This window comes from Piliocolobus tephrosceles, chromosome 8, assembly GCF_002776525.5.
Source record: "Piliocolobus tephrosceles isolate RC106 chromosome 8, ASM277652v3, whole genome shotgun sequence".
Lineage (NCBI taxonomy): Eukaryota > Metazoa > Chordata > Mammalia > Primates > Cercopithecidae > Piliocolobus > Piliocolobus tephrosceles.
In genome coordinates this window covers 40809629-40819548 of record NC_045441.1, presented here as the reverse complement: position 1 = coordinate 40819548, position 9920 = coordinate 40809629, and the positions used below count along the sequence as shown (strand labels likewise).

The 9920-nt window shown below is 39.4% G+C and overlaps 1 pseudogene; it reads right to left on the bottom strand.

Annotated features, from left to right (window-relative positions):
- Positions 1–442: 442 nt before the first annotated feature.
- On the bottom strand, positions 443–3308 carry LOC111555699 (annotated as a pseudogene).
- Between the last annotated feature and the right edge of the window lie 6612 nt (positions 3309–9920).

Below are 9920 nucleotides of genomic sequence, written 5' to 3'. Positions count from 1 at the left end.
CACTGTCTCTGAAGTTCTTTCTTTCTTTTTTTTTTTAATCAACTTTGTGATTTTTATTGATGGGCGACAACTTTATACTCCTAGATATCACTAAACTGTGTACAATTAGGGATGCAGCATTAGAGAAGAGCAGACAGCAGAATTAAACAGAGCAGACTGAAGGAGAGATCTTCATTATTTGCCCATTTTTCGTTATGTGTACACAGAAGCATGAATGTGATTTGAAATCTTTTAATGACAATAAAGTTACAATCACTCATCTATGTAGAGTAACATTTTAACTCCAAATATTTGATCTGCAATGTGTATGTAAGCAGTTTCTCTCCACATAATTATTAAAATTTTTCCTGTTAGGAACCAGCAACTTATTTTTTATGTTTATTTTTCTTTTGAAGTAAGAACTAGTTATTCTTTGATAACTGGCTCATTTTTATCATTTAACAAAAACTAAAGGGTAGGGAAGAAAAGTGTGATGGATTAAAAAAATTCTTTTTTAAGGAAAGAGAAAATTCATTTTCACAAATTTACAAGTGTTGTTGCTGGTGCAGGATTTATTCTACTAAGCAGTGAGACTGGGGATCAAATCCGCTTTCTTATCTCAGGAATCAGCATTATTTCAGAAATATGGGTTTTTGTGGCTTTTCTAAAATCTAGCGACAGTCTGTTTCAACCAAATGATTTTGATTTGGAAGTTAGAGTCAACAGAAACTACGTTGTGCACGAACCCAAGGCATCTCCTTTTCATTCTAGCCCATCTTGCAAAGGGAGAAAGAATTTCTCTCTAAAGAGCCACTGAAGAGAGGCGGCAAGTGAGTGTGAGGTGGTGTCCTACGAAGCGGGCACTGGGCGCACACACAGCGCACAGAGGGTTTACACCAGGTCCACTCGGCGGTAATATAGGAGGCAGGCTGTGCGTTCAGCAGTTGTTTTCCCCACCTGGTACTGGTTGCTCACCTTGACTGTCTGGTCATCAATGCGCTGCCAGCCATTCAGACCGATCTGGAAGACGTCTGTAGTGTGCTGGCCGCCCGTCGCACTGTTGCCGTGATGGTAGACCACTGTAACGAGCCAATAGGTTCTGTGGCATTTAAAATTCTTATTTTTAACCCCTGGAGAAAGCAGTTCGTTACTAATTTCCAAGTCCACAGGATATTCAATATTTTTGATAAGCTTCTGGCACCCACCAGTCTTCTCATAAACGAATCGTTTCAGGTGTAGCACAAGGAGAGGAGGGAGTTTTTCCAGAGTCACCCTTCGACTTATCTCAACCTCTTGTTTGGTTTTTGTGGTATAACCTTGGACAGATTCTCTTGCCACCAAGCTCTCCAGTGCATCCTGGGGTGTGCGTACCTTGTTAGACTGGATATCCTACTGTAATGTGAAAAATGGCTGCAAAGTGGCAGATTCTTTTGAACTCTGCTGGTAAACCACAGACCAAAAATGCCGGTGATTGGAGTCTGAACAAAATCCGCCTGGCGGGTGACCAAAGTCTTGTTCTGGGGATCCACTTGCTCCCATTCATCCTCGCTTTCTTCACCTTGTTCTTCCTGCTCTTCTTCATTAATAGAGTGGTTTGGGGGGCCATTGGAAATCGTAAGTTTTTCATTATTTGGTGGGAGAAGCTTCTTTAGGTTCAACATTTCCTCATGAAGTCCATTTAGGATGAAGCCTAAGTATTCCTCAGCATCATCTTGTCGACCCTTTTCAGACAGGCTTCACTTGTTAACTGTCAGGCGTCTGTAAATATATGTGGGGTCAAAGGCAGTTCCAGGGTGAATGCCCCTCACGATTTTATCTCCAAGAGCTTGTCGGGGTTTTGGAGGTATGGCATGTTAGTAAACTCATTCATTAGCCAAACAAAGCTGTCTATCATGGGTGTTGACGTACGAGGCCTTTGCACTTTGGAATACAGAGGAATGAACTTCATCAGGTGGTACATCGGCGGGCAAGCAATCAGTGCCTGCAGTGTAGCATTAACGTAGCACCACTTCCCTTTACATGGGGTTGCAACGACACTGGTTTATGGATTAGGGTTGCATTCTCCAGTCACTCTGCAATCTTTATGGCTACAGGATCCTCTGAAACTGGAACAAGCCCTTCTTTGACTTCAACCTGCTTTACAGAAACCAGGGGAGATATGGCGGGAGGGGAATACTTAGTTTCCACATAGGCCACCGGCGAGGAGCAAGAGGTCTTAGAATCATGAAAGAGACTGGCCCAGGACTTGGGCTGGGTGACAGGAAGGGTGCCTGATGCAGATCCCCTGCCGTCAGCCGGAGGTGATGCACTCGGGTTTGGTTGGGTCCAAGTCTATGCTTTTCGTGGTGTGCAACTCCACCCCGTTGGTAGCTGTGCCCTCACCAGAGGATTCAAGCATTTGCCCATTAGCAACTCCAAGGTTTTCAGTAGTATCGGTACCAACGCAGGGCTGAGCCCCAGCAGTCCTTGACAGGGTGTCTCTGCCAGCCTCTGCAGAGAAGCAGGACTGACCAAAATTAGCCCCGGACACCCCCTCCGGCTGCCCTGCAGTCCTGGTGTCACTGCCGAGTGCTCCGGGGAAAGGACTGTCAGGCACAGTGTCACTGACAGAGTCCGTGGAGTTCTGGAGGCTCTTACAAGTCCTGGGAGTAAGGGACAGGGGCTTGTCACCCATAAATTCTGCATCTTCTGCACTGACACTGTTCAGGACTGCTGAACTGGCAAGGCCATTGACCAGGGCTTTGTGAAAATACTATCATCACCACCATCTTTCAAATAGCTGTAATATCCAGGTGGCCATTTTTTCTTCTTTTTACGCTCCCTTTGTCCGAGACCACCTGAGACAATATCATTTTCCAAAACTTTGCCTCCACATTAGAACTTCCATCCAAAGCGATGGCAGAGCCTGGGTACTGGCAGTCGATGGAGGCATAGTTTGCTTCTTTAGCGATACCATCAGGGGTTGTTTTGGAAGTTGTACAATCGAGAATAAATTCAGGGGCCTGAGGGTTCAGTGTGCTTGAAATACTGTAGCTGGGGGTTCTTGGCAAAGTGTCACTGTGTTCAATGACTTCGTTGACACCAAACTCAATTCTCTGATATTCTTGTCCATCAGGTAGCTTATCCACAGCCTGTGTGCCACACAGAACTGTTCCACTGTATGGAGGAAGCTCAACTGAAGATCGAGGAGTCACAAAGAACTGATTGAATTCATCAGGGCTAAAATCTCCAAAAATCTAATGCGGGCTGTGGAGGGCCATGGCTGCGCGTTTCAATGAGACTCGGCGTTCCTCCGGCTGCTCACGCTGCTTCCCCCGCCACCGTCTTCTCGCCCGCACATGCACCGCCTCTGAGGTTTTTTCAGTGAACAAAGCTGTTGATTTTAATTGTGAGATAGCAAAATGTATTGAGCTTTATTTTTGTTGCAAATAATTTTTGTATCACAGTTGTGAATTGTTTTTAGTTTATTTGTTTTTCTGATTAAACTCTCATGTCCTGGGAATTTAGGAGAGATTCAATGTAATATTTCTGTTTTTGTTTTTGTTACTGTTTGAGACGAAGTCTCTCTCTGTCACCCAGGTTGGAGTACAGTGGCACGATCTCGGCTCACTGCAGCCTCCTCCTTTCGGGCTCAAGCAATTCTCCTGCTTCAGCCTCCTGAGTAGCTGGGATTACGGGTGCCTTCCACCACGCCGGGATAATTTCTTGTATTTTTACTGGAGACAGGGTTTCACCATGTTGGCCAGGCTGGTCTCAAGCTCATGATCTCAGGTGTTCTGCCATCCTTGGCCTCCCAAAGTGCTGGGATTACAGGCATGAGTCACCGTGCCTGGCCTCAATGTAATATTTCTTTCCCACTCTTACAATTAAATAGTTTATCCCTTTCCCAAAGCCGGATATACAGATACACAAATACACATTCTCCATTCAAAAATTTACTTCTATGTTCCTAAATTCTTCTTTCCTTTTGCTATTCATCATTTAGAGTTGTGAAAAGTCAACTACTTTTCTCTCTCCTTTTACCTTCACCATGCCTTTAGGAAAAATATGAAAATATCCCATGAGGGGAAATAAAATCCTTACCTCAAGTTTCCTCATTTAACTTCAGGCTAAAGTCCCTGCTCATAGCAAGAGATATTGCAGTTTATACCAGGATTAAATACTTGCCAACTCAAGTATCTATATTGTTCTACAATGTGGAGTTATACCCAAATAGATATAATGCTAAAATTTTTCTAAATCTTGAGTTTCTAAGGGCAGGTTTTATATAATTCATATTGAATATTCTTATGTCATAGATAAAGGTAAGTAGGTAGTGTCCTCTGTCAGATATCACAACATTTTTAACAAAATGAGATTTATAACAATGAGTATAAATATATTTTTATTATTTTTTAAAGATTTTAGAAGCATAAGAACTTTTATCTGTCAGAGAAACTCTAAAAGTGAAATCGTGGTGTTCCAAGAAAATAACCAACTGTACATTATTAGATTTTTTTATTGTTAAACATAATTGGTTGTCTCATATTCTGCTTTTAGAAAACATATATTTTTACTGACATTAAATATACTCTGGGGAAGGGTTAGAGTGCAAATCATCAAGATCTAGGACATTTAAAATTATAGAAATTTCTATTCTTATCTAGAAGCATGCCTTTAACTGAGTTGAATTTAAACGCACATACACACACACACACAATCTTAAATATATCAGTCTTATTTTTAGTCTGTGGGATAGATATGCAAGGAGGTTGTGTTTGGATTAGAATCCCAGAATTTGCATTGAAAAACAACATGTTTTGCACCTGCATGCTCCCCTAAAGTAATTTAATGTTACAATTTCTGACAAGATAATTCCATCTTCACTGTAGTTGACTTTGCAGTAAGCTGTAGAGAGAAAATAAACGTGAACGTACTTTGGGGTAGGAAAAAATATATTTAACAAAAAGGAAATTAGCACATAAGCTACAAGACTCAAAATTGGAGAAGAATGACAAAAGGAGATACAGAATCCAAATCATAATTTTGTCTTTCTCTCCCTTCGAGAGACCTATGCTGTGTGTGTGCAGCTGTGTGTGCACAGTATGTCTGCATCATGCACCCGTCACTTAGCACTTTGCACAAAAAGTAACTTTGCTGTTGGAGGAATATTCTGCGACAGCACACCAGCATTTTAGGACAAAAACAAAGGATGGCACAATTTTTTCTGGGAGCATTTAGGAACAGTGGAAAAAAATATAACATTTCTTGCTTCAAGCAAGCTGAAAGATAAAGGTTAAACTTTAGCTGTTGGAGTCCTGGAAGTAGATTCATAGGGAGGCATGTGGGCTCACACTTCTACCCATATTCCTGTTCACCATTTGGGATCCATTTTATTTTTCTCTTGTTTTTTTTTTTTTACGACAATTTCAATGGAATCCACAGTCCATGTAGGAAAATGTCCATCTGAAATCCTTCTCAAAATTGAACTCACATTTGGTTTTCCAACAGGAGATGAGGTTAGGTAACCTAGATGAGCAGTAGAATGATTTCTTTGTGGCTCTGGACTAACTCTTATTTTCCACTTTTAGAGAGAAAAGTATGACTTGTCACATCTTGCTACTCTGCTTTGTGATTTTTCTTTAATTAACCAATTTCTGAGGCAATGGTCATAAGTGGACAATTTGCAAGTAATTTTGAAATATTCTTTAAGTATGTTATAGTATACTAAGCCTTACAGTTCTGAAAAGGAGACAAGTCAATTAAATAAGATTAGCTAGGTGAGAAAAATACTATGCTCAAATACTCAAACAATATTCCATCCTCAATATTATTTTTTCAAAGGTGTGCCAAAAAGCTGTGATTAAACTGGGTCAAATTCAGTGTGGAAGGCTCATGAGTGTACAGAATAGAAATTAATCTAATAACCTATGTTCAACCCCAGAGGAAAAGTGTTATCAAAGACTGAACAGTCTGAATACATTTTAGTCTCTCCCAAATTCAAAATTATATGACCCACCCTCCACCCTTCAAAGGACAATTTGTTGAGAAGTGGAAACACACTACGGGTTTATATTTCAGTATATAACTCTTCTTAGAATTACAGAATCACAAGCTTTGATAAGATTCTTGTAATTATTTTATCCAACTCAATCAAAGTTTAAGTTTGAGTTACTTTTGCATCATTATTCCTACAGTTCTAATTACAAGGCATTTCTAATTATTAGAATACTTATATTTTGAGAGCCAAGAGTCATGAGAAACAATAAATGGGTTTGACAGACTAAATTCTAACAACAAATAAAGAAAAAAAATAGAAATTTTTGCAAAAACAAAGGTGTGGTCAGTAGAATAATGCCCCCCTCCTCTGACAACCCCTGCCATGCCCTCAGGTTTCTGTCCAGATCCCCACAACCTGTGAATACTTCATGCTACATAGCAAATGAGACTTGAGATTGCTAATCAGCTAACCTTACCAAGAAAAGTATCCTAGCTTAGATTTTCTGGGTGGACCCAATGTGAAACAAGGGCTTTAAAAGTGGGAGAGGAAGGCAAGCAAAACAGAATGGGAGATATGAGGACAGGAACAATGCCAGAGAGATGAGGTGTGGGAGATACTGAACCTGTATTGCTGATTTTGTGGGTGGAAAAATGGCCACCAGCCAGCCAGTGTGGCAGCCTGTGGAAGTTGGTAAATGCAAGAAAAAAAAACTTGTCCCTGAGAGCCTCCAGGAAGAAGCACAGCTCTACCAACACCTTGGTTTCAGCCCAGTGAGACCAATGTCCTCCATCTGATACCCCAGAACTGTAAAATATTAAATTTGTGCTGCGTTTTTATCAGTTTTGTAAGTTTATATGCAAATATAGCCTATTCTTCAAGATGATGTACATCACTAGGTAAATTAGGTTTGCTTGATGTATTCATATCTATATCTATTATGTTAAACTGATGTCAAACTGGAGCAGCCTTCAAATTACAGGTCAAAGGGCCTGTCACTAGCAGGGCAAATGGTAACAGGACACTAACTTACATGGGCTTCACATGGCGTTCATGTGTTTTTTCCTTTGAAGTACTTCATACTATGTTAGGGATAAGAGTAATGTTCTTCATTTTTCCTCCTACATGAAACATCAGTGCCTTTCAAGAACTGCTTCATTTTGATGGTATTAGAAAGGAACTATGATGTGACTTTAATTTTCTCTAATTATTGACTACCTTAGTAGCTTTTAGCCAGGAAATTGTTATAGCAGCAAGAAACTAATACAAAATAATTATAAAACACATCATGGTACAATACGATGCATTGAACAATGATTAATGAAATGAAGAGAGAAAATTTTATTTGTCTCCTGTGGCAGGGTCCTTCCTCTCAGGATGGGTCAAGATCCATGATTCGGACTCATAGATATTAAAAGTAATCCTAGTTCCCTACACGGTCCAGAATTGGACCTGGCCAACATGGTCTCTAAAATGTAGATGAGTCCAGGCTTGGTTATAGTGCAAGGGAAAAAGGTATCGTCACAGCCTGGCAAGGGAAGTTAACGTGGGAGATGGGAGACACGGTGGGTACACCAGTAGCCCTCTGAAAGATGGGAATTCAGACACACACTGTGGAAAATGATGGCCTAGAAACAGAGGATCACATGTACTGCTTAAAGAAATCTCACAAAAGATGAAGTAACATAAATATTACCTCTGGTGGAAAGGGTGTGAATGAAGTAAATAGAGAGCTGTGGAAGCAACTATTAGAAGAATAAAAAGGGAGCTGAGGGACTTGCCGCTGTGTGATGGAACACAGAGGGAAGGAGACAGCTGACTGCTGCTTTTATGCACATGCTTTCCCATAGGATTTGATATAGAAAAAAGTTTATGCATTCATTTTATTAAAAGTCATTTTTTTATAAATAAAATTCTGATTTATGCTTTTTGACAGTATTTTTTCGAGCCCGAAAGTGAATAAGGATGAATTTGAGTCTCTCTGATAGCACTTACTATTAGTTTTAGCTTACACAAAGTATTATTTATTTTCCAAAAATGGGGACAAATAATAGGACTGACATAAATCACAGATATGTATATATCAAGCTATTATTTCCATATTGTGGCCAAACAATTGATGAAGGCAAAAGTCAAATCACAACACTTTTCTAATTCCATCAAAATAAAGCTGCATTTGAAAGGTATAGATGTTTCATCTAATAGGAAAAATGAAGAACTTTACTGTGATCCATGATCTAGTATGAAGTACTCCAAAGGAAAGACCACAAGAATGCCATGTGAAGCCCACGTACGTTAATGCCTTGTTACCATTTGCTTGCTAGTGAAGGCCCTTTGGTGTATGATCAGTACTATGGAGGCTGCTCCAAGGGGTTTGTCATCCGTTTAACATGATACTTATAGATATAGATATATCATGCAAATCTGATTTACCTAGTAATGTAGATAATCCTGAAGAATAGGTTAAATTTGCACATAAACTTAGAGAACAGAAAAGAATAATATAACTTCAACTTTCCTTAGAGAGTAATAGACCTTTGTAAATATTGATGACAAAGTATTGATGCTAATGAAGTCAACACACTATTCTATACTGTGGCAACATAAAAGTGAATTTTGAACAATCTTTCATTAGGATATGCAATTCATGTCCCATCTCCTTGACTCTGGGTAGGCGTGTGACTGCTTTGATTAATTGAGAGTGACAGAATTGGTGTTCTGTGATTATCAGGATAACTGATAAAATACCCTACATCTTCTTCCTGTAACTCTGGGAATGTTTTCTCCGGAAGGATCCAGTTCACATGAAGCAAGTCCAGCAACTCTGACATTGCTGCTGTGGTTGTGAGTCCATAAGAAACCTCTTCTGTTTCACGCACACTCCTAGCTGAGCTCCAGCCTGCCAGGAAGCATCATTTGGATACCAGATCAACAAGCCAATTTGGTTCAGCCCAGTTGAGCTTTCAGATTACTGTAGCCCCAGTCAATATCTGACTACAAGTATGTGAGAGATCCTAAGCAAGAATTTTCCAGCTGAGCCTTTCATCACTGACAAAAATTTATCACTGAAAAAATTATGGACCAAGAAAAATGGCTAATTGAGCTTGCTTTGTATAATTGGTGAAACAGTATTAATACCTAGAATATGAGTGTACTTAGGGGTTTATATATGTGTTGACACGAGTGAGAGAAGCAGAACTCCAGGCAACCACACAACTTCACATTTTATTCCTTATTTATAGTATCACTTTTAAAAAAGTACCCTAGGTCTTCATTTTCCTCATTTCCTTATCTTCAAACAGGAGTTCATAATAATAAGCAACTCTCCAGAATCAGATTTTTATAGTAATGAAATAAGATAGAACAAAATAAATATCTTGGCCTTAGCAAAAGTCTAACACAGCCAGCCTCTATGGGAAGTTAATCAGGGCTCCTGAAACTGGCAGTTCTGGACCATGTGCTCACCAGATGCACAGAAGCTTCAGTGCTCTGCATTCAGAGAGGTGGAGAGAGGGAAGGCATTTTCCTGGGCCTTCCTTCTCATTCTGAGGGCTTGTGATTTTACAGCTTATTATGGCTATATGTCTTTGATTCTGCACTTGAAATCCTTGAAATAAGAAAGATATGAAAAATTTAAGGTTACCTATTATTATTTTTTCCTTTCATTAATACAGTAATTGAAAATGATTATACATTAAGAACAACTTTCTTCTTTACCAAGTAAGACAAAGTATCTCATTTAATAGATATGGGCAGTGCTTTATATAAACATTTACTGTGAGATTTTCCAACATAGATGAACAGTTAATGGTACTCTTTCCTGTGCAATCAAGAGTAATTATTCATTGCAACATGGCCCTCTGACATTTTCATTCAGAAAAAAATAGATAGGAAATTAGAATAGAAAAACTAAATTATAGTTATGAAATTACCCGGTAACAAAAACAAAGGGAAAATTCCAAGG